Genomic DNA, 22,943 nt, shown 5'->3' with positions numbered 1-22,943 from the left:
CATAAGGCATGTCATATATTAAAAGGAAGTTGCTACTTTGAAAGCTCAGCCAATGATAAACAAAAATTCAAAGAATAAAGAGAGGTTCCCAAACTTTTTCATATGACTGTAGTGTCCCTAAGTTATTAACTGGGGTGATAATACAGGCCACAACAAACTTCTGTTACTTTTTAATTTAGTATGTCTAAATGTTACTGTAACTAAGCCACCGAACAGTTTAGGCATTACCTTTGACACCACTCTATCTTTTAAAGCACACATTACAACAATATACACTACCCATTTCTCCAGCTTTAACTGGAATATTAAGACATTTTTGAAATATGGAAGGTACTGAGAAATTAATTTACATATTACTTTCTAGCAGAATTAGTTACTGCAATGCATTACTCACAGACTATTCAAATTAATCTGTATGCAGCTTTCAGTTCATTCAAAATGCTGCTGCAAGAATCATTACTACAATCATAACAACTTAACTCCTGTTCTAAAAGTGTTACACTGGCTTCTAGTTAAGTATAGGGATTATTTCAAAATCCTTCTTGTTACATATAAAACCTTAAATGGCCTCAACATTCTGCCCTACTAAGGATGCCAAGGAATAATAAAACAGTAGGGGTTTGAGCCTTTAGCTATAGATCACCAACACTGTAGAAATATCACCCTGCTTTAAAAAGAGATGGCCCTTTGGTCTCAGTTTTTGAAATCCAGACTAAACAATCATTACTTCAGCATACTCAAGCATACTTTGATTACAGCTGCTGATTAGGCATTCTTGTTATACACTTTTTTTCCAATTCTACAAAGATGACAGTGATATAAAACTTATAAATCATTTTTAACCCTCCTCTGTTCTGCTTCTGTTCTCAGCATCCTGCTGGGACACTTGGTGCCAGTGCTGTATACCCATGGAAAGACACTACAGATACTGGTAGCCTTGGAGTCAAAGCGTGAAATGGCCTTGTCATCTTATGAGACTGCCTAGCACAGCATATGTAATATTCTAGAATGCCCTGGAGTAGATGGGTGGCCAGTTAGCCTAGGTCTTTATCATGAACTGGGCACTAGAGTTGTTCATTTTTATTTATTATAATTAATTATTCTTGTCTTAATTATCATTTTTTGTAATCCTCACATTGTGTACTCTTTCATTTCAAGTTCAGCTTTAAATAACATTGTTTGTAACATATAATTTTTGATTGTTTATTATTTCCCTCTCTCCTACAATGGCATTTTTCTTTTTGTTATGGGTATTGTCCTGTTCTGTTGCTGAGACATGGCAAGATGTTGCTAGGGTATGGCTTCTGGATGTTACAACAGCTGATGTCATAGCTGTGACAGTATTTTAGCCATCACTGCACTGATGGAAATTGTCCAAGATTCTATATATAAAGCAAACTATTTGTTGTTTTAGACAAACAAATATTATATTTTTACTTTGATTTTTGGTTAATGTTTTGCTTGTTTCTTCCCGGATGTTGACATTTTTTTCCCAATCTCCAGGTCCTGCTTTGTCTTATTCCTCAACTCTCTTTTTCCCTGACAGTTCAGGTCACCAGAACTGTGACTGTGCCTGTTATTGTTCTTTGTCCTTTTTGTTATAACTGACTGTTGACTCACCTGAGAGTTATGGTCTCGAGGGGTCCTGACTGGAGTTTTTGCTTTCCTCTTCTCTGTTATCAACTGGTCATATATGAAGAATATTAGTAGACATATGATATTAGGATCCTGTTTGTGTTGATTAAATTGTATTTGGTCTGTTTACTGTTTGTTTAAGTTAATCCGTACTTTTGTGTGTGTGCATTTCATGACAGGTAAAGTTTGTAAATGTATTTAATCTGTGAACTTGTCACAACACTCTGAGCCAGCACTCAATGAAAAACACTTTACAAAATCAAATTTATGTAAATAAAATAAAATTACCATCAGAACATACAGTTAGGTCCATAAATATTTGGACAGAGACAACTTTTTTTCTAATTCTGAAATGAAGGGATTGTGTTAAAAAAATGCTTTAGTTGCCTCACATTTTCATGCAATCGTTTTGTTCACCCCACTGAATTAAAGCTGAAAGTCTGCACTTCAACTGCATCTGAGTTGTTTCATTTAAAATTCATTGTGGTAATGTACAGAACCAAAATGAGAAAAAAGTTGTCTCTGTCCAAATATTTATGGACCTAACTGTATACAGCACTCACTATCTTAGAAAGGCAAACAGAGTAATTAAAGGCCTCAGACTTTACTGACTTCATCAAATCTTTCAATGAAGCCAAAACAAGAACAAAAAACAAAGGTTAGGACAAGAACAAAAGATCTGAGAACTGGGAAATTGAAAAGAAAGGTTTTGAAAGTTCTAAAAGAAGATGGATTTGTTATCCACAAACATAAATACAAAATGGCCTATCTAGATGACCTTGTAACCTGTCACCAATTGACTCCTCAAAGTTGTGACTCTAAAGGTTATGCCCCTACCTACCAGGATTGGCATCATGATGACAGAATACACAAAATGGCAGTGCCTAAGGAAAAAAAAAAGGTTATGGTAAAACTGTAATAAATTAAAGTGATTTAAGTGAATTAAAAATGATTTAAACCTGAAACCTGACTTCAGAATTAGAATGCAAGAGTTTCAAAACTCCAGAAGAGACATTTAGCTAGGATTAATTTGCGATGAAGCATAAAAAAATGTATAAAAAATACCTATCATAACATAGCCATCCTGAACAACTGTTGTTTCCAATCCTCCATTCTGGCAGATGATTTAGGATTACTGGTACTCGCAACTTTAGATTAAGTGACAGTTTCTTTCTACATTTTATAAAAGCACAGAACTGTCAATCATAAAAACAAGAATTGTAACATAGCAAACAGTGTATTGTATATATGTATAATATCAGAAAATGCATATAGTACCATATATACTTGCATATAAGTCGGGTCTTGAAACCTGAAAAATCGATCATAAAAATCAGATCCCAATTTATACATCTGTTCAAAAATACAACACTTATTTTTTTTTTACATCTTCTTGCCTCCTCCAATCTCGCATCAGTTTCTCAGATGCATCAAATTTTGTTGCAGCAGTGCAGTTACCAATTTCCAAACGCTCCATCGTAGATAAGGGATGCTCTTACGATAAAGGTAGATAGATAGATAGATAGATAGATAGATAGATAGATAGATAGATAGATAGATAGATAGATAGATAGATAGATAGATAGATAGATACTTTATTAATCCCAATGGGAAATTCACAGGTGTATGAGGGTGTGAGATACAAAAAACACAAATCAGTGCAAACGTCGCTTTGGAATAGTTCAGATATTACCGTGTGGTCACGTTGCCACAATACATAGAAAAAAAGGCAGTGTGCTCCATGGTTACTCTCTCAAGTGGGCGTTAGCATATCATAATCTCTTGGACCAATAGTGTGAGTTTTCCGCATTCGACTTATACAACCGACATTATAAAATACCAAAAATTATACAGTAAAATCTAGCCCAGACTTATACGTGGGAGAACTTAAATGCGAGTATATACGGTATGTAATTCTATATATGTGTTGCATGCTAAGCATACTTTGTAAAATGTATTTATTTATTTTTGTGCTGTATTTTTGTCAACTATTCTCAGAACGCATGCCAGTACAATGTACATGACAATGAAGTAATTTTTTCAGTAGCCTTAGTTTATTTTGTGATCTCATGATACTCATGATACCAAGAAGGGGAACAAATTGAAGTTATTGAAGGTATACTGTTGAGGATCTACTAATTCTGTTTTTATATTCTACTAATGGCTACTAATACCAGAAACCCACGGCAAAGTTAGGAAGATAATCAAAAAGAATCCATAATCAACACAATTACAGCCATCAAGTTGCTTTTTCGTTCATTTTAATTTTTTTTAATTAGGTGGTTCTGTCACCAGGGCTATATTCTTTAAAGAGGCAGGAAGTAATAAACTATATAAATAATACATTATCTGCCATAATAAAAGGATAACTGTCTGTGTCTGCCTCTGTGTCTATCTGGTTGCTACATCTCTGTCATTCCAAAAGATTGTGCAGCACAAACATTAACACTGCTTTTACAAATCCCATACCAAATGGAATATAACAGAAACATATTTAGTGTATGGTGCTCTACAAATGTTAACGATGAGGTCTAAGTTGATTACTTAGATTTCTATCCATCTTAGATGGGCAGCACAACTAATTACCATGATGCAAGTATCTGACCACCGCATAGCTGACTTCCTATCTAAATGCACTTAATCCATTACAGTTTGCTTTCACTACAGTTAGATCAGTGAAAGACACATTGTCCCCTGGGTCTCCATGATATTTGTGCTCATTATTTAGAACATTTACAATCACAAAACACAATTCGTTGGATCTCAATATTGACAACATCTCTGCCCTTAGTAGAATTATTTCTCATGATTTCTTTGACATGATATTCTACTTGACTGACTTACGTCATGTTTGGTGATTTTTTCATTCATTTTTGGCCCCCAAAAAATTACTCTACTGAAGTGTCAGAAGAATAGGGATGTAGTTATGCACGTTTTAATTATGTTTAGTATGTTTTTAAATTTATTTTTGAAACTTCACTTTAGGGAGGCACGGTGGCGCAGTTGTAGCGCAGCTGCCTCGCTGCTACCGGGTTCGCTTCCTGGTTTGCATGTTCTCCCCGTGTCTGCGTGGGTTTCCTCTGGGTGCTCCGGTTTCCTCCCACAGTCCAAAGACATGCAGATTAGGTGCATTGGTGATTCTAAATTGTGCTTGGTGTGCAGGTGTGTATGTGCCCTGCGGTGGGCTGGCACCCTGCCCGGGGTTTATTTCCTGCCTTGCACCCTGTGTTGGCTGGGATTGGCTCCAGCAGACCTCTGTGACCCTCATCCATCCATCCATCCATCCATCTTCTTCTGCTTATTCGAGGTTGGGTCGCGGGGGCAGCAGCTTGAGCAGAGATGCCCAGACTTCCCTCTCCCCGGCCACTTCTTTCAGCTCTTCCGGGAGAATCCCAAGTCCCTCCAGCGTGTCCTAGGTCTTCCCTGGGGCCTCCTTCCGGTTGGACGTGCCCGGAACACCTCACCAGGGAGGCGTCCAGGAGGCATCCTGATCAGATGCCCGAGCCACCTCATCTGACTCCTCTCGATGCGGAGGAGCAGCGGCTCTACTCTGAGCCCCTCCCGGATGACTGAGCTTCTCACCCTATCTTTAAGGGAAAGCGCAGACACCCTGCGGATGAAACTCATTTCAGCCGCTTGTATTTGAGATCTCGTTCTTTTGGTCACTACCCATAGCTCATGACCATAGGTGAGGGTAGGAAAATAGATCGACTGGTAAATTGAGAGCTTTGCCTTACGGCTCAGCTCTTTTTTCACCAAGGCAGAACGATGCAGAGCCTGCATCACTGTGGACCGATCCGCCTGTCGATCCCTCCGTGACCCTGTAGTTAGGATATAGCGGGTTGGATAATGGATGGATGGAACTTCACCTTACTCAATCTCTTTCTTTGATTTACAATCTTAATGGTGTGAGGCAACACACTGCTTGCCTTGCCACACAAACCTCCCTTCTTCTCGTTATTACCACATGCATGCAAATGTGTGCCATTTTGTAAATAATGCACAATGAAATTCATTACTGGAAACAGGGCAAGACTCTGCATCACTCTAAATTTAAAGTAATAGAGGAGGAGCTTTCAACAAATAATGTGTTTAAAAGGACTTTCATTTCAGCAAATGCTACTAGTTGATAGAAAGAAAACATGCTTTCAGTAAAGTCTTTTAACTGGAAGAAAAACACTTTTTAGAAAAAAAATAGAAAAGGTTTTTGTGATATGTAGTGGATAAATGAGAAAAAGGGGAAAGTGTGAAGAAGTCTATGTGACAGTCCATATTTTATATTTGTTTATTTGGCATTTTAAGTAGGGGCTATTACCATTTTCCTGCATTAATTTGGGAAAGTAACACAGAGTATGCCATGTAAAGTCTGTTCTTATACATTTTAATACTCTCAGTCCATGCTGTCTTATAAACCTGCAGCTTACCTTTATCCCTGTACTGCTGTAGCTTTTTGCATCCTGATTTAAGTTTGTGAACTTTAATTCAGGGCCATCCCTAACTATTTTTGCGCCTTTGTCAAGGTTTTGCTCTGGTGCCATGACTAGCACAATGCAAACATGTATTGTGATATTTACATGTTTCATCAAGAAAGTCCATCTTTGAGGTGCAGCTGAAAAGAAGCTAAAGCTTTTGCAGGTGTTCAAAGAAGGCAATAGCATCTCATGAGCTTTTGGTTGCATCTGCTACCAATACATTTAGGGTGTAGACAGCACAAGGCACAAAGAAACTTGGGGATTTTTACTAGCAGTCTGGCCTGCACACTTTTGTGCTTCCCCTTAATGTTGGCACCGTTGTCATACGATCACCCTCTGCAATCATTAAAAGGAATATTTAGTTCATCAAGTCTTCCCTGGACAAGACAAAACAAAATTTCTCCCATTGTACCTGTTTCTGGAAAGGAATCCCATAAACTGCTCTTTTTCCAGTGTGCCATATTTTACAATTAGCGAAGCTTGTTCCTCATGGGGGCGGCACGGTGGCGCAGTGGGTAGCGCTGCTGCCTCACAGTTGGGAGACATGGGGACCTGGGTTCGCTTCCCAGGTCCTCCCTCTGTGGAGTTTGCATGTTCTCCCCATGTCTGCGTGGGTTTCCTCCGGGCGCTCCGGTTTCTTCCCACAGTCCAAAGACATGCAGGCTAGGTGGATTGGTGATTCTAAATTGGCCCTAGTGTTTGTGTGTGTCCTGCGGTGGGTTGGCACCCTGACCAGGATTGGTTCCTGCCTTGTGCCCTGTGTTGGCTGGGATTGGCTCCAGCAGACCCCCATGACCCTGTGTTCGGATTCAGCGGGTTTGGAAATGGATGGATGGATGCTCCTCATGGCTAACAACAGATGTGCAGCCCAAATAATGGAGTAATATTGGAGTGATTGATGTCATTCAATATATGCTTGCTCACACAATTACCTTACCACTTACAGAATTAATGAGTTCATTTGAATTGTTTTGCCAAAGTAGATTAACTGGGTGCTGGTGCCACTCACAGCACATTGTAAATAACTATCATAACAAGTTGATATTTGGCAAGAAGTTCCATTTCTTTTAAAAAAACTGCCATTGTTTGACTGGTGTAGAGTTATCCGTGGACTCCTTGAAGCAAGATTCCCTTCTGCTAGAGACTCAGTTATTGACCCTAGACATGTTATCATTTTCTCTCAACCTTAACTCTTGTTTATTGATTGTTGAGCCACTTTTAAGGTACACTTCTAACTCCCTCCAGGCTGTTAGATGCTTTAAATGGCATGGCATCTCCAAGAAGTATAGGTGTGTTTTTCCAAAGCTACAGTAGGTACCAATATAAATGCAATACTTATTATTTCATTTAATATTGCTCAACCAATAAAGGTTATAAAACACAATGTGCACTGCCTGTTTAAAACCTAAATCACTGTATCAGGTAATCAGCACTTCAAAAAGGAGCATATATTCACTATCCGATAAAGACTGCTGAAAGTATGTTTTTTAATTCTTTTAAGTCGAGAAATACCCTTCTTTTGAAGCAAACAATGAGAATCAGATTTTTTTTTTAACGAGAAACAACTCCTAGCCCTGCTTTGTTTCTCACATGCAACAAGTCATCCCTAATGGAGATGTCTAATTGATAACTTAGTTCAATAATGTGAAGATCTGTTGTCATTCGCGTGATGAGACATTGCTTTTCTCATGGAGTATTCTTGGGTGCAGTGATACCGCTCATATGGATTCCTTGACAAAATAATTGAATAATTAGCAACTGCAGATATTATTAATCTGACTCTATTGTAGTAAGTGTGTGTGGCTGATACTTTATTGTAGCATCTTCTCTCTGATAGGTAAGCAGTGTCACTCTAGTGTCACTGTTGAAAGTTGCAGCCAACCAACTGACAACAAATATGTAAGCTACCTACAGAATGTCCCTATATAAAAGTGAACCAATCAAACCTCTCCCCCCTAACTATAACCACTTGGAGTGCTTTGCCCACCTTTGGCTCTTTACTGCCAAAATGCAAGCAAGTAGTGTATGAGGGAAGAAATAAAAGAAAAAAACCTGGAATGCTGCCATCACAGGAATGCCTAGGGTCACAGTCTATTCCTGATTAAACCATGGTGAATTTATTTATGTTTTTGCCTATTTTGCCAAGCTGCTTGTAATTAAAACCTATGTCATAGAATTACTTGTAGTGAGATTTTATCAATATTGGCCTTAAAAATAAGATTTTACAACAATAATATGAATATTAAAATTACTGAGAAAGCCTGATAATTTTCATAGTTATTTTGTCATATTTAACATTTAAGGATTTGGGCCTGTAGTACTAAAAAACTGTTTATTTATGCGCATTAATAAAATCTAGCACTTTAGAGGCTGCAAAATCATTTTGCTGAAAACATAAATAAAATAAATAAGATGAGCAATATGTGTCTAGCTTTTCTTTTCTTATTCATTCCTATACATATTAATTATTAATATTTACATTAAAAAACTACATTAAGCATTATTACCTATTTAAAATTAAATTAAAATCTAAATGTAAAACTGTAATTAAACAAAAATAATTAAACAACTACATATTTCATTCCACAACTCTCCCAATCATGTGCCATTGTGCTCAATCATCTGCTATCTGACACACCTGTATAAAATATTTATATGAAAGTTCACATGCACATATCCAAATATACATCACATTGTAATTGAGATGTTGCTTGGGTCCATAGGTGTCAAGCGTGATTTGCTTTATTAGTTAACATAAACATCCTTGCAGACTACAAATGGGGATTCTGAGTGCAGGGACATGACAGACCATTCTGACTTTAATTTATCTGAGAATTTTTCAATCCATCCTTTCTGCTCCTTGTTCAGCCATGCAATAAATTGCCATCCTAAAAGTACAGGTTGAATCAAGGGAAAAGAAAAACTACACGATTACCAAGGAATTCCTCAGTAGTGCCTGTTTACTTATAAAGATCTTACATTTCACTTCAGCTTGCTTGATCTTTATCAGAGGGGGAAACCTGTTATATACTTGCCATTTCTGCTTTTACAGAGCATTTGTAACTTTCTATTAGCGAGAACATTAAAAAACAAGAAAGTCATACCCTAAGAGCATGCTCAGCCTTGAATCACATATTTCTCCAATGACCAACTAACTTTTTAATCTCCTTTAAGTTCTGTAACAACGGGTGTTCTCACCTACTTTTATGTTTCAGTTTTTTCATCTTCCTTCCCCTCCAATATACAGTATGTAACCTGCTTTTTGCCATCTATAACTGTTTTTCTTTTTCTTTAAATATTTGATGTACAGGTGGGTTAAGTGACTTCCTCACAGTTTCTCATTGATTTAGATGTAGGAATAGAATCATCAACTTTGTGGTTTGAAGTCCATCACCTTAGCCATTTCAACATGCTACACTCATTATTTGACTCAGGCGCTGCTGTGAGTGGCAGCCGTTCCAGCAGCTCCGTGTACGACTTTATCTTTCTACCTTTTTCTCTATTTCATTGATCACTCCTACCACTTTCTTTTATGTGGACTCGTTCCCCAGACACTTTTTACTACTTTTTACTACTTGGACGTGGATTTTTACACGCCGAGACTCGTGTATTCAAGTAGTCAATTTCAAGCGCTGAGAACAAATGTCCGCACCGGTGTGGTTCCCTATCTACCTGATGAGGTAAGTAGGTGGTATCGTGGCAGCAGAGCCGGAGCTAAGCTAAAGGCTAAGCATCTTTCGGGAAAGTGGAAATGTGAACTCACTACCGGCGCAGCCAAATCGACGAGCTGGCTGCGCTGGTGAAAAATGTCAGGACCTACAGAGAATGCAGTTTGTTGTGTTTTTGTAAAACGTGGCTAACAACTAGCATCCCAGATGCTAACGTGAAGCTACCCGGGTTTAGCACAGTTAGAATGGACAGAGACGCAAATACCTGTGGGAAGCAGAAAAGAGGAGGATTCACTCTTTATGTAAATACAAGGTGGTGCTACTCTGGACATGTAAACGTCAAAATCTCCACTTGCTGCAGGGACATCTGTTGGCTGTAAGTCTGCGTCCCTATTACTTGCCCAGAGAGTTTGGACACGTCATTGTTGTTATTGTTTACATCCCTCCTCGGGAGAACGTGGAGATAGCGGGTGACATCATTCATTCCGCTGTTGCTAAATTACAAACACAGCACCCTGAGGCGCTTGTGCTAATCGCTGGAGATTTTAACCATGTGACGCTGTACAAAACATTACCTGCCTTCTCCCAGTATGTGGATTGTAACAACCGGGGAAATAGGACTATTGAGCTACTGTATTCGGATTCAGCGGGTTGGAAAATGAATGGTTGGATGGATGTATGCAAATGTTAAAGACGCTTACAGCGCCACCCCGCTGCCTGCGCTTGGGAAAGCAGATCATAACCTGATTCTGCTTCAGCCTCACTACAAACCCAGAGTGAGGGAGCTACCTACAACCACACACTCATTCAGGAAGTGGTCCCCTGAGGCAGAGCAGGCTCTGAGAGACTGCTTTGGAACTACGGACTGGGATATCCTGCAGGGATCACATAGTGAGAACACTGAGGAGGTTATTGACTGCACTACTGACTACATCAACTTCTGTATGGACATTGTAGTTCCAGTAAGAACAGTATGCTACTATGCTAACAACAAGCCATAGATTACAAGTGACATCAAGTGCCTTTTGAACCAGAAGAAAAGGGCTTTTAAAGGTGGTGATCAGCATGAGCTCAAGCGCATGCAGAAGGAACTCCCGAGTCCAGCTCAGGGCAGCAAAAGAGCAGTACAGGAGAAATCTGGAGAAGTTGCAGAACAACAGCATGAAGGAAGTGTGGGACAGCATGAAGATCATCACTGGCTGCAGCTCGAACAACTTCTTTAACAGGTTTGACCACCCTAACCCACTCTCACCTCGGAGTACTGCACCCTCCACCCATCCTTCTGCTGATACCAGCATAGGAGAGAGTTTCCTCCCACCCATAATTACAGCAGCCCAGGTAAGCAGAGAGCTGAGGAGACTTCGTGCCAGCAAAGCAGCGGGTCCAGATAGAGTATCGCCCCTACTGCTGAAGGCCTGTGCGTTGGAGCTGGGCAGTCCTCTACAGCGCATCTTCAACCTGAGCCTGGAACAGGGGAGAGTCTCCAGGCTTTGGAAAACATCTTGCATCACCCCAGTCCCAAAGGTATCACGTCCTAGTGAGCTGAATGACTTCCGGCATGTCGCTCTGACGTCGTATGTAATGAAAATCATGGAGCGGCTGCTGCTTCACCACGTGAGGCCACAGGTCTGCCACGCCCTCGACCCTCTGCAGTTCACATACCAGGAGAAGGTGGGAGCAGAGGATGCCATCATCTATATGCTACACCGATCCCTCTCCCACTTGGACAGAGGCAGTGGTTCTGTAAGAATTATGTTTCTGGACTTCTCTAGCGTCTTCAATACCATCCAACCTCTGCTCCTTAGGGACAAGCTGACACACATGGGAGTAGATTCATATCTGGTGGGATGGATCATGGACTATCTTACAGACAGACCTCAGTATGTGCGTCTCGGGAACTGCAGGTCTGACATTGTGGACAGCAACACAGGAGCGCTGCAAGAGACTGTACTTTCTCCGGTCCTGTTCAGCCTATATACATCAGACTTCCAATACAACTCAGAGTCCTGCCACGTGCAAAAGTTCGCTGACGACATTGCTATCGTGGGCTGCATCAGGAGTGGGCAGGAGGAGGAATATAGGAACCTAATCAAGGACTTTGTTAAATGGTGCGACTCAAACGACCTACACCTGAACACCAGCAAAACCAAGGAGGTGGTGGTGGATTTTAGGATGCCCAGGCCCATCCTGGACACCGTGATTATCAGAGGTGACTGTGTGTGCAGACCTATAAATACCTGGGAGTGCAGCTGGATGATAAATTGGACTGGACTGCCAATACTGATGCTCTGTGTAAGAGAGGACAGAGCCGACTATACTTCCTTAGAAGGTTGGCATCCTTCAACATCTGCAATAAGATGCTGCAGATGTTCTATCAGACGGTTGTGGTGAGTGCCCTCTTCTACACAGTGGTGTGCTGGGGAGGCAGCATAAAGAAGAAGGACGCCTCACGCCTGGACAAACTGGTGAGGAAGGCAGGCTCTATTGTAGGCATGGAGCAGGACAGTTTGACATCCATGGCAGAGTGACGGGCACTGAGCAGGCTCCTGTCAATCATGGAGAATCCACTGCATCCACTGAACAGTATCATCTCCAGACAGAGGAACAGCTTCAGCGACAGACTGCTGTCAATGTCCTGCTCCACTGACAGACGGAGGAGATCGTTCCCCCCCACACTATGCGACTCTTCAGTTCCACCCGGGAGGGTAAACGTTAACATTATACAAAGTTATTGTCTGTTATACCTGCATTTTTATCACTCTTTAATTTATTGTTTTTTATCAGTATACTGCTGCTGCTATAGTATGTGAATTTCCGCTTGGGATTAATAAAGTATCTATCTATCTATCTATCTATCTATCTATCTATCTATCTATCTATCTATCTATCTATCTATCTATCTATCTATCTATCTATCTATCTATCTATCTATCTATCTATCTATCTATCTATCTATCTACTGTCTGCATCCCAAAATATGGCTAACTGGCTAATGTTTATTATCATGTTTTCATTTTGCTGACTTATACCTAAAGTTAATGTCTTGGGCCATTCCATAAATCAGGTTTTGCTTTCAAATAAAAATCAACAAAATATTATAACTGTACCAAGAATACAGAGAATATCAATTAACCTTAAATTAAAACCATTCTATTCACTGGAGATAGCAGTTTTAAAGATTTATTGCATATAAAAAACTTCATAAGCAAAATTGGCTTGAAACAAAGTATTTTTATAATATAACTTATACATACATTTACACATACATTTTATAAAACAAACCAGTTTCAGTTAATTCTATTATTTTATGAAGAATGCCTTGAATCCATTTTTTGTTTTTTACTTTCTTGTATACAAAGTGCAGGGAAAGTATTGGAATCGTCCAAAAATTTGATTTCAAGATTTTGATGAATCTGAACGTTTTAGACCTCCCTGAGTCTGAAAATACCATTTTTGGAATTATGTCTGTGTGTCTGCCTCTGTGTGCGTGTGTGTGTGTGTGTGTGTAAACATGATAACATGAGTACGCTTTCACTTAGGTAAACCACAATTTGCTTGCAAGTATTAGGTTTAAAATGTATACTTCTGTTATCTTTTGAGCTATTTCCACTAACCGGAAGTGGTACTGTTTTATTCATGCAGCTGCAGAGTCTGGTTTATTCAACTTTACTTTTATAATAATTGCTCAATATATTATTAATTTGATTTGTTGTTGATGGTTCTTTAATGTACAGTACATAACATAAAAATATAATCATTGTCTTGCAGTTTACTCCTCAAATATCCATCCCCATATCTGAGTATACAAGAAAGTCTAGGGAAGACTACTCCCGATTTTTAAACTTTGCAAAACAGTCACCTCACCATTTTTCTGAAACAAAAGAAGCATAAATAGATGCAGACTGAAATAAACTGCTAAATTATAATGTGCAAATGAGCAAGCAATAATTGTTTTTACCTACAAAAGTTAAGCACAAAGGAGAATAAAAACAGCAGCTCAGAAGAGATGACAATCTTTACGAGGGATCAAGCCTTCTTTTACAGAGTAAAGTGAACCTTATGATTTCACTCACTGACTCACTTGACTATCTCATATTTTAGTCTTGCTGCATGATATTAGAACACTATAACATTTTTGACAAGAACAGGCCATTGTGCGCAGCAAAACTCGGCTATTCTATCGATCTAATTTCCAAAATAACATCAAGATGAATTTTGAAGGACCCTGAAGTCAAACACCCTACCACATTACTTGACAATTATTTTTTCCATGTGTCTATGGATCTCAGTGAGAAGAAAAAACTTTCTAACATACATGAGATATTTAACCCCATCTGTGTCCCTGTGTTCGTAGTGAAGCATTCACTTTAAAGCAACAGCCTGGATCCACTGTAATAATTACTTTCACAATTTTAAAAATGTCAGTCACGTACCCTCTTAATGTCCATTAGCTTAATGTGCAAAGGTCCGGCTCCTTCCGTCTTTCCTCATACATATCATATCATATCTTACAGTCCTGGAATCATCCTAGTGACTTGTCTATACTTCTCTTACATCTTTTTTATAGCCTGAAAATGAAAACTGCACACAGTACTCCCTATGAGGTCTCGCCAGTGCTCTAAGAATTACCTCCGTTGATTTGTACACCACCCATTATAGTATATAACCTAATATTCCATTGGCTTTTTCAATGGCTTCAGTGTAGATAATGGTATGTTCACAATGACTCCTGTGTCCTTCTCATAAGGTGTACTTTAAAGTGTCAGTCCACCCATTGAGTATTCAAATTTACTTCCTACATGTAATACTTTATAATTTCTTACATTAAATTTCTTCTGCCACAAATCCGTGTAAGAATGTATTCCATCTGTGTCCCTCTGTAATGATTCAGACAATTCTAGATTATCTGCCATTCTATCTAGTTTGGTAACATCTGAAAGAATTAACCAGCTTGTTATTTATATTCTTACCCAGATCACGTATGTATATTTAAAAGATCAGGGGCCCCAACACTGATCCCTAACAACACTTTTACATCACCTAATTATGATAAGGCTCCTAGCATAATAACCTTTTGCTTTCAATGGTTATCTCAATCAGCACCTCCAAATCCGAGACCATGGTCCTCAGCCAGAAAAGGGTGGAGTGCCCTCTCAGGGTGGGGAGCAAGATCCTGCCGTGGAGGAGTTCAAGTATCTCGGGGTCTTGTTCATGAGTGAGGGAAGAATGGAGCGTGAGATCGACAGGCGGATCGGTGCGGCGTCCACAGTGATGCGGGCTCTGCATCGGTCTGTCGTGGTGAAAAAGGAGCTGAGCCATAAGGCAAAGCTCTCAATTTGCCGGTCGATCTATGTTCCTACCCTCACCTATGGTCATGAGCTGTGGGTAGTGACCGAAAGAACGAGATCGCGAATACAAGCGGCTGAAATGAGTTTCCTCCGCAGCGTGTCTGGGGTCTCCCTTAAAGATAGGGTGAGAAGCTTAGTCATCCGGGAGGGGCTCAGAGTAGAGCCGCTGCTCCTCTGCATCGAGAGGAGTCAGATGAGGTGGCTCGGGCATCTGATCAGGATGCCTCCTGGACGCCTCCCTGGTGAGGTGTTCCGGGCACGTCCAACCGGGAGGAGGCCCCGGGGAAGACCCAGGACACGCTGGAGGGACTATGTCTCCCGGCTGGCCTGGGAACGCCTCGGGATTCTCCCGGAAGAGCTAGAAGAAGTGGCCGGGGAGAGGGAAGTCTGGGTATCTCTGCTCAAGCTGCTGCCCCCGCGACCCGACCTCGGATAAGCGGAAGAGGATGGATGGATGGATGGATGGATGGATGGATGGATGGATGGATGGTTAACTCAATTTTGCACCCAAATATTACAATGCCATAGCGATCTTAGACACCATCAGAGTACTGCCACTTGGGTGAAAAAATGTGAAAAATCAAAGAATAAAATTCAAAAAGCAGAAAGAAAATGCAACCAGATGGGAATTGAACAGATGATGTTGAGGTTTAGATCAAGGATCAATATGCCCTGCTATTGGTTTTTGGACTATTGACTATTAAAAGGAGTTACTTGACATCTTTTTTAAGTGGCTTAGACAGGCACTATTATTTTACAGGCCACTGCTTTTGTTTTTAATGTGGCCTGCTTGCTTTTCACTTGCTTTGTTCTCTATGAACCAAGGACACTGTGTTTTTTGAGGGAACTGAGTAAACAAGCTTTTGTTTTGGAGACATGGCCCTTTACTGGGCCTTTTGACTCACCAAATTCTTAACAATTTTCTGCAAACCTTCAAGGCCCTTAAACTTAAAAAAAACAAAGTAAACTTTCACACTAGTGCATAAACATTTTAAACATGTAAACATGTTTAAATTGCATTTAATTTTAGATTTTAAGGTTTATGAATCTTCAAGATGATCAAGTTAAAAGGAAGCAGCAGTGTGTTTGTTAAGATTGAGCTATACATGAGTTTAAGTGTTGATTATCAAAACAGCCGTTTGCATTCAGCTCCAGCAGCTTAGCTCTTATCAGTAGACTGGATGCTGGTGCAACAAGCAATTATTAATTGAGCAGTTCAGTTTCGCATATTCTCCAACTTAATGATGAGGGCTGATCAATTAAAAGGCCTTTAATTTTTATTAGCTAAAGATTAGGAATATGAGAATGTGAGGAATGTAAAACATGATCAGATGATGGTCATCACCGGACCAGGTGACAAGTATGACCTTCAAGTCCTAATGATCGTTATTAAAAGATTGATTATTATTAGGGGAAAAAAGTTTACAAGGTGAAGCAATTGTTATGAAAACCAGTACAGCACGAGGTCATTATTGTGAGGATAACATGTATGAAACGGGGATATTTTATGATTAGAATTGAAGTAAAAATGAACCATGCTCAATCCACCAGGCTCATTTCATGAACTGAAATGGCTTTATGTGCTCTGTAATTGATTCCTATGCTGTGCAAAAAAGTCTAAATTCTGACTGCCTTTCTGAAGACTCTGCTTGTTTTTTTACTGATGATTTCTCCACAACAATGATTGGCTCAATGCCTTAATGTGGTAGGGTTTACTCCCAGCACCTGCAGCATAGCTATACTGATAAAATGTATTGTACAGATTTCTACTTTATTTTAATTAGAAGCAAATCCTGAAACCTAAAAGCAAAAGTATTGTTTTTGTTTTCCTCTACATCTGACTGTTAGTTTTAGGCCACTTATACTGTATGTCTTGCAATAACCTAATCTGGTATCTCAACTACTTTAAACACTTACGTGATCATATGAACTCCCCAGTCTTCGTTGTTTTGTTTTCTTTTTTATTGCCTTTTGTTAAAATTGGTAAAATGTGGTTCTGACCAGTCTTTAATTCTAGTCTCACAAACCTAGGCTGCAAGTGGCACAAACTACTGCTGTGATGGTTGTGTCATGACCAAAGTCTTGACAAAATCTTCCCACCGAAACTACTACTGGTGCATAAAACAGCCATTCCTTCATTTATATCTTGATATGTTAGCATTTTTAATGAAAACCAATAACCTCTTCTTTTTAAAATGGGTCAATGAAATACAAAAGAAATGACAGACATACAGCTGAGGTGTGCGATACAGCTTTCCAAATTGGCCGCATGAGATACAAAGACATATTAGATGTTACACAAACAGAAACCAAAATGGATGCAATGATTATTGTCATTTTGGAAATTTCACATTTTAATTTCTGAGTCTGCTACAAAAATCTAAAATTTCAGTTCATTTTTCTTTAAAAGTCACCTTTTTCAGTATTCTAAATCTCAATGCACTACCACTTTCTCACTTTCAACAGAGCTTTTCTGCCTATTTCTTTTCAAGTAAAATTTTCTTCCTTATAAACATTAAAACATTACAACAATCTAGATGAAACAGGTCATTCAGTCCAACAACATAAAGTCTCTGAAGTCCTAATTTAAGGTCCCTAAAGTCCTACTGCCACCCACACTACTTGGTAGCTTATTCCAAGTGTTTATTGTTCTTTGTGTAAAGAAAAACTTTCTAATGTGTGTGTGAAATGTACCCTTAACAAGTTTCCAACTGTGTCCCTTTGTTCTTTATGAACTCATTTTAAAATAACAGTCTCTATCCACTCTGCTAATTTCCTTCATAATTTTAAACACTTTGATTATGTTACCTGAAACCTGAAAAATAAGCTGAAAATAGAACTTCTCTGTATAGGATACTCCAGATTAGTATAAATGTTTCAGAAGTGATAAAGAAACATTCCTCATCAACTGAAAAAGTGGACATTTTTGCTTATGTCATGAGTGAGAGAATTGCATTATATGTGATATATACTATTAATTTTCTCAAAAATGGATGCATTATAGTTGGCTATGCAAGTATGAATTTAACTGTATTCTGTACATGTGACAATACTATTAATACTATTAGAATTACATGAAAAACACTTCTTTAAATATGTGGTTTGTATTGTACGTAATTTTTTGAATATAAAGTTTGTTGTTTCTGCTCATTACATATTGTGATGCGTTATTATGTTATGAGAACACTTATGATATGCACTTAGGTTTTCTCAAAATGAGGGAGAGGACAAAATGTGAAAACCAGCTGTAAGAGTCAATCTTAAAAAGTTAATGAACAGTTAAGACAGACAACATTGTTAATTTGCAAATAGAAAGTTATAATGATATACAATTTTATGCTGTGTACTTATGAAGTTGTGTGATAATTTGTAGAAACTTAGAGATACATAAAGACATGTAAGCCTTGAAGAGAAATATTATAAACAATGAATTTTCCTTTTTTGTGTGTATTATCAAAATGTTATTGCTTTGATTTTCACTAAATCACTTAATACAGAGACACTTAGATTATGGATTTTTTTTTTTTGTATATGATCACACTCAACATTTGAACCTTTCTATGAAGGGGAAGCTGCAGAATTTTCGAATCCCTGGACAAATGTAGATAGACCAGTTATACAACTGTTACTTGTAACTTCTTACCTGGTTCACTGACTGTATTGTTCAACTCGGGACCTCCAATGGCTGGCTGCTTGCTGACGGGAATTGTCTTTTATTCTCACTCCTTTGCTTCATCTTAGTTTCGCCACCAATTCAGGACTTTTCAAAAGCATCCCTTTGAGCCATTAAAGGACCACAGGTAGAGAAGGAATGATCAATCTTAGTTTCTCTGCTGGTTAATAGCAATAATTGCACAGAGACTGACTTCAACTTTTACTTAACAAAATAGTTTTATTTTAGATAATAACTAATAGAAGTAAAAATAAGCAACACAAACAATTACACCACCTGGATGGGTTCATGTAATCTTCAATTATTCCCAGTATCTCACTTTGATTATATACCATTAATCAAAAAATGAAAATAATAATATTTTGTGCCAGAGAGAGATAACTTCTTTCCAATGGTGCAACAACTAAGCACTCAGCAAATCAATTTTAGTGTCCATTTTTGCAACTGAGCTGAACTCAGAAAAGCAACTGAAACAAACAAAGTAACAATTGGACTGAACTGAGAACTCCTTCTGAAAAAAATCTAATATTTTCTTCGGATCCAACCAAGCACCTGGATTTCTTTCTGCTACCAGAGTGGATAGTTTACTAATTCATTATCATCAAGGTCATGTCAAATGGAAATCTAAAACTGCACTAAGCACAATACTCAGAATCCTTTTCCAGAATACACTTCATTTCTGAAAGCATGACAAGATTTTCAGGCTTTGGCCTCTTACTTGAAATCTGTCAGTTGAAAAGCTTTAAGCATGTTCCATACACACATATGGGGTGGAAAGTGCAGTGCTTTTGCTTTCTAGCCAGGGATTAGTTTAAGAGAAAATACACTTTCTTGCAAACAGTACTCAGAAAGTTGCTGGATTAGCTGCATGCTGACTGTTAACACACAGCCCTCATATCCTCACACCAACAAAAGTCATTAAAAGTGTCTCTCTCACTAATGTCTTGGCTTTTTCCCCAGCTATGTAACTTCAATCTTTCTTCTTTCTTCTTCTTTTCACATATGGGAAGCTTTGAAGAAGATGCTCTTAAATTTTACTACATATTGGAAGATAGTAACAGAATTTTATTGAAGATTACTTAAATTTTCTATTTATTAGTTGCTGAAAGAATCTAAATCAGTTTCTACTTCTTCAAGAATGTAGTGTGAATTTTAAAGAGAACCGTTTATTAATTTCATTTGTGCAACACAGAAACCAGAAAAACACTATATTTATACATCATGTATTAACATAAGAACATGATAAATGAGAGGAGACCATTTAGTCCATCAAGCTCAATTAATTAGCATACACACATACATATTATATATAATATATAAGAGAGAGAGATAGAGAGAGAGACTAAATAAGAAGCTCTTTTAGGTCTTGGGAAATAAATGGATAATTCTTGCATGCTAAGCACTGCCAGCTTGTTTATTGATTGTTATCTTTTCTTGGCAAAAGCTTAAGATAATTTGGGGCACATCACTTCCTCCACTTGCTGAATGCAAAGCATGTCAGCACTTTGTAATATTGATTAAAAGCTCTTCATTTTGTCAAAATAAACTTCAGTTCTGGTAAACTCACCAATCCTCATGGATATAGCTGTCATCCTGCACTATAGGTATTCCAGAAGGCTGCATTCTGCAAGACATTAGTAAATCAGTTACTACAACATCAGCATATAAATCACAAAATTAAGAAGCAAATCATCAGTTGATGTTTAGTCAGATATATATTTATACAAACTCAGCCACTGAATGATAAAATGATGAAGCCTTATGTTCTATGATGAAGTGTTAACTTTGGTGTTTTTATAGTTAAACTATAGACCAGAGGTGTTACCTCTTCATGTTGTACTGCCAAAATGAAATCCTTAATGCTTATTTATTCAGTGACCATAAAAATATGACATGGAGGGAATGCTGGCACATGAATGTTGCTGATGCTTCTCCCTGTTAACAACACTTTTAGCTAAACTTCACGTTGAACCTTGAACTTTTTATACTTACTGTTTGTATATCCTGTATTTATCTGCTTTTACCCTCAGAGCCACCATCCTACTGTCACATTGTATAATGTTGTCTGTAATGTACTTATCTGAAATTAACCTTAATTTTAAACAGGTAGTCTTCACTATTTCCCTAACATTTAAAATATCAAAAATTGATTCAAGTAATTCATTTTGCCAGTTAAACTCTCCTCAAATGTAAACATTGCAGTTTGGTGTGTCAAGGGCAGACTAGAACAAGGTGAATTTTTGGGACACCAACTGGGCTGTCCCTTTTATTCATCTGAAGATGTTTGAAAAATAAAAATAAACTGAACAGAAAGGCGCATGTTCACACTCCCCACCAGTTCAGGGTTTTCTCAAGTTTAAATGGTCTAACTTGGTAGAACTCCGTCTCGTGGCTTGCTTGGGCAAAAGGTCACACCTCCTTCTGGGATGCACAGGATTTAAAGTGGTCAGACTGGAAGGCACAGGGCTAGGTGCCTTTGACAGGAGGTTATTCAGTGTTGAAATGGAAAAAAAGAAGAAAGTGTTAGCGACAGTGCCCACTCTTGCCCCAATGGATTGTGACATACCTTGACAGAGCCCGTAAGGGAATCCTCCGATGCACATGCATAACAACATACATGCACTATGCTGTAAAAATGGTACTGTTCTTTGTATGAAATGTAAAATTGAGGTCCTTACTCTCTGTGGTTATAAGATACCTGGGCATCCTTCGTAAAGAGCAGGGTGTATCATGAAATCCTGGCTAAACTGCCCACCATGACCTAATCATTCTAGCCCCTCAATCATCCCATCTCTAAATGGCCAACAATCTTTCACCCTTTCACCACCTAACAGCTAATATTTGGTGAGTGTACTGGCGCAAAAATGAATGCCATCACATCATCCAGGTGGATGCTACACATTCGTGGTGGTTGAAGTGGCTTCCCACTCACTACCTAAAGTGCTTTGAGTAGTGAGAAAAATGCCTCACGTATAGTAGCACTAAACTGTAAAGGCTTGTAAAAGTACAGTATGTGCTGAAATTGTTTTTTTTTTTTTTGTGATCGGCCAATTTACCAATCACAGATTGAGTCTACTGTAGTGAAAACTAGGTGATTTAGATTGGCGGACGATCAATTGGAGCATGACGATTTTATGTATTTGCTTATCAAGTGTCAGATAGAAAAACAAACTTACAATGAAGTTCTCAGAGAATTTCATTCCTTGCTTCATATTGCGCTACTATACAAACATCTCCCAGCAATTTTTTTATTTGCTTCTGAAGTCTGTAATTCTTTTTTAGGTGGAGCCCTCTGTTAATTATTAAGTAGGCAATAATGTTTTCACATTATGAATAAGTTACTTAAATGAAGTACATTTTAAGTATCAATAACGCTAACTTTTCATTATTATCTGAACACCCGTTCGGCTGTAATGGCAAACCAAACTTTTTGGGTTCTTAGTTTTTAATTTTATATTAGCACACAGGCAAAAATCTTTAAAATTCTGAAGTTATGTTTATGTTATAAATAGTAAAATACTGTATATCAGATATTAGTACTGTCAATGTCATCAATTCAGTCTGTTTAAACTCCTCCCATCATTTGGAACATACCATTACTCGTAAATGTTGCTAAAATTCATTAAACATCTTTAATTGTCCATCTAGCCTTTACAATACTGTACAGTCAGCCTGCATTAACTACAAGTTTTGACCCTCGGCGGTTCGTAACTATTACAATAAATTCAGAATATTCTCAATGAAGAACATTTGAAATCCCTCATGCCCTGCTGCCTGCTAAATATGCACAAGAAACAACATGCATAGGCTGATGCTGCTGAGGCAGGGCATATCCAAGTCCAGCCAATCCTCAGTCCCAATTTATCAGCTCTTGTGTTTGCTTCATGCATGCGAATGTGTTTATACTTTTATATATGTCCTGAGCATCCATGGTTTGAGCATCTGGGGTCCTGGAACTATATGACCAGTATATTTTAAAGATACTTCTGTAATAGTATCTTATATACTGTAAATAATAATCATCTTTTATATACTACACATCTGCATATATATGTACATAAGCATAAGCAAAAAAGCCAGCCTACCAGTACTACCAGCAGCTTAAATTTAGACCCCTGTATGACATATGCAGAAGGTGGCATGGTTA

Source organism: Erpetoichthys calabaricus, chromosome 1 (assembly GCF_900747795.2).
Source record: "Erpetoichthys calabaricus chromosome 1, fErpCal1.3, whole genome shotgun sequence".
NCBI classification, from domain to species: Eukaryota; Metazoa; Chordata; class Cladistia; order Polypteriformes; family Polypteridae; genus Erpetoichthys; species Erpetoichthys calabaricus.
The sequence above is the reverse complement of the archived record's forward strand: the minus strand, read 5'-3'. Positions refer to the sequence as shown.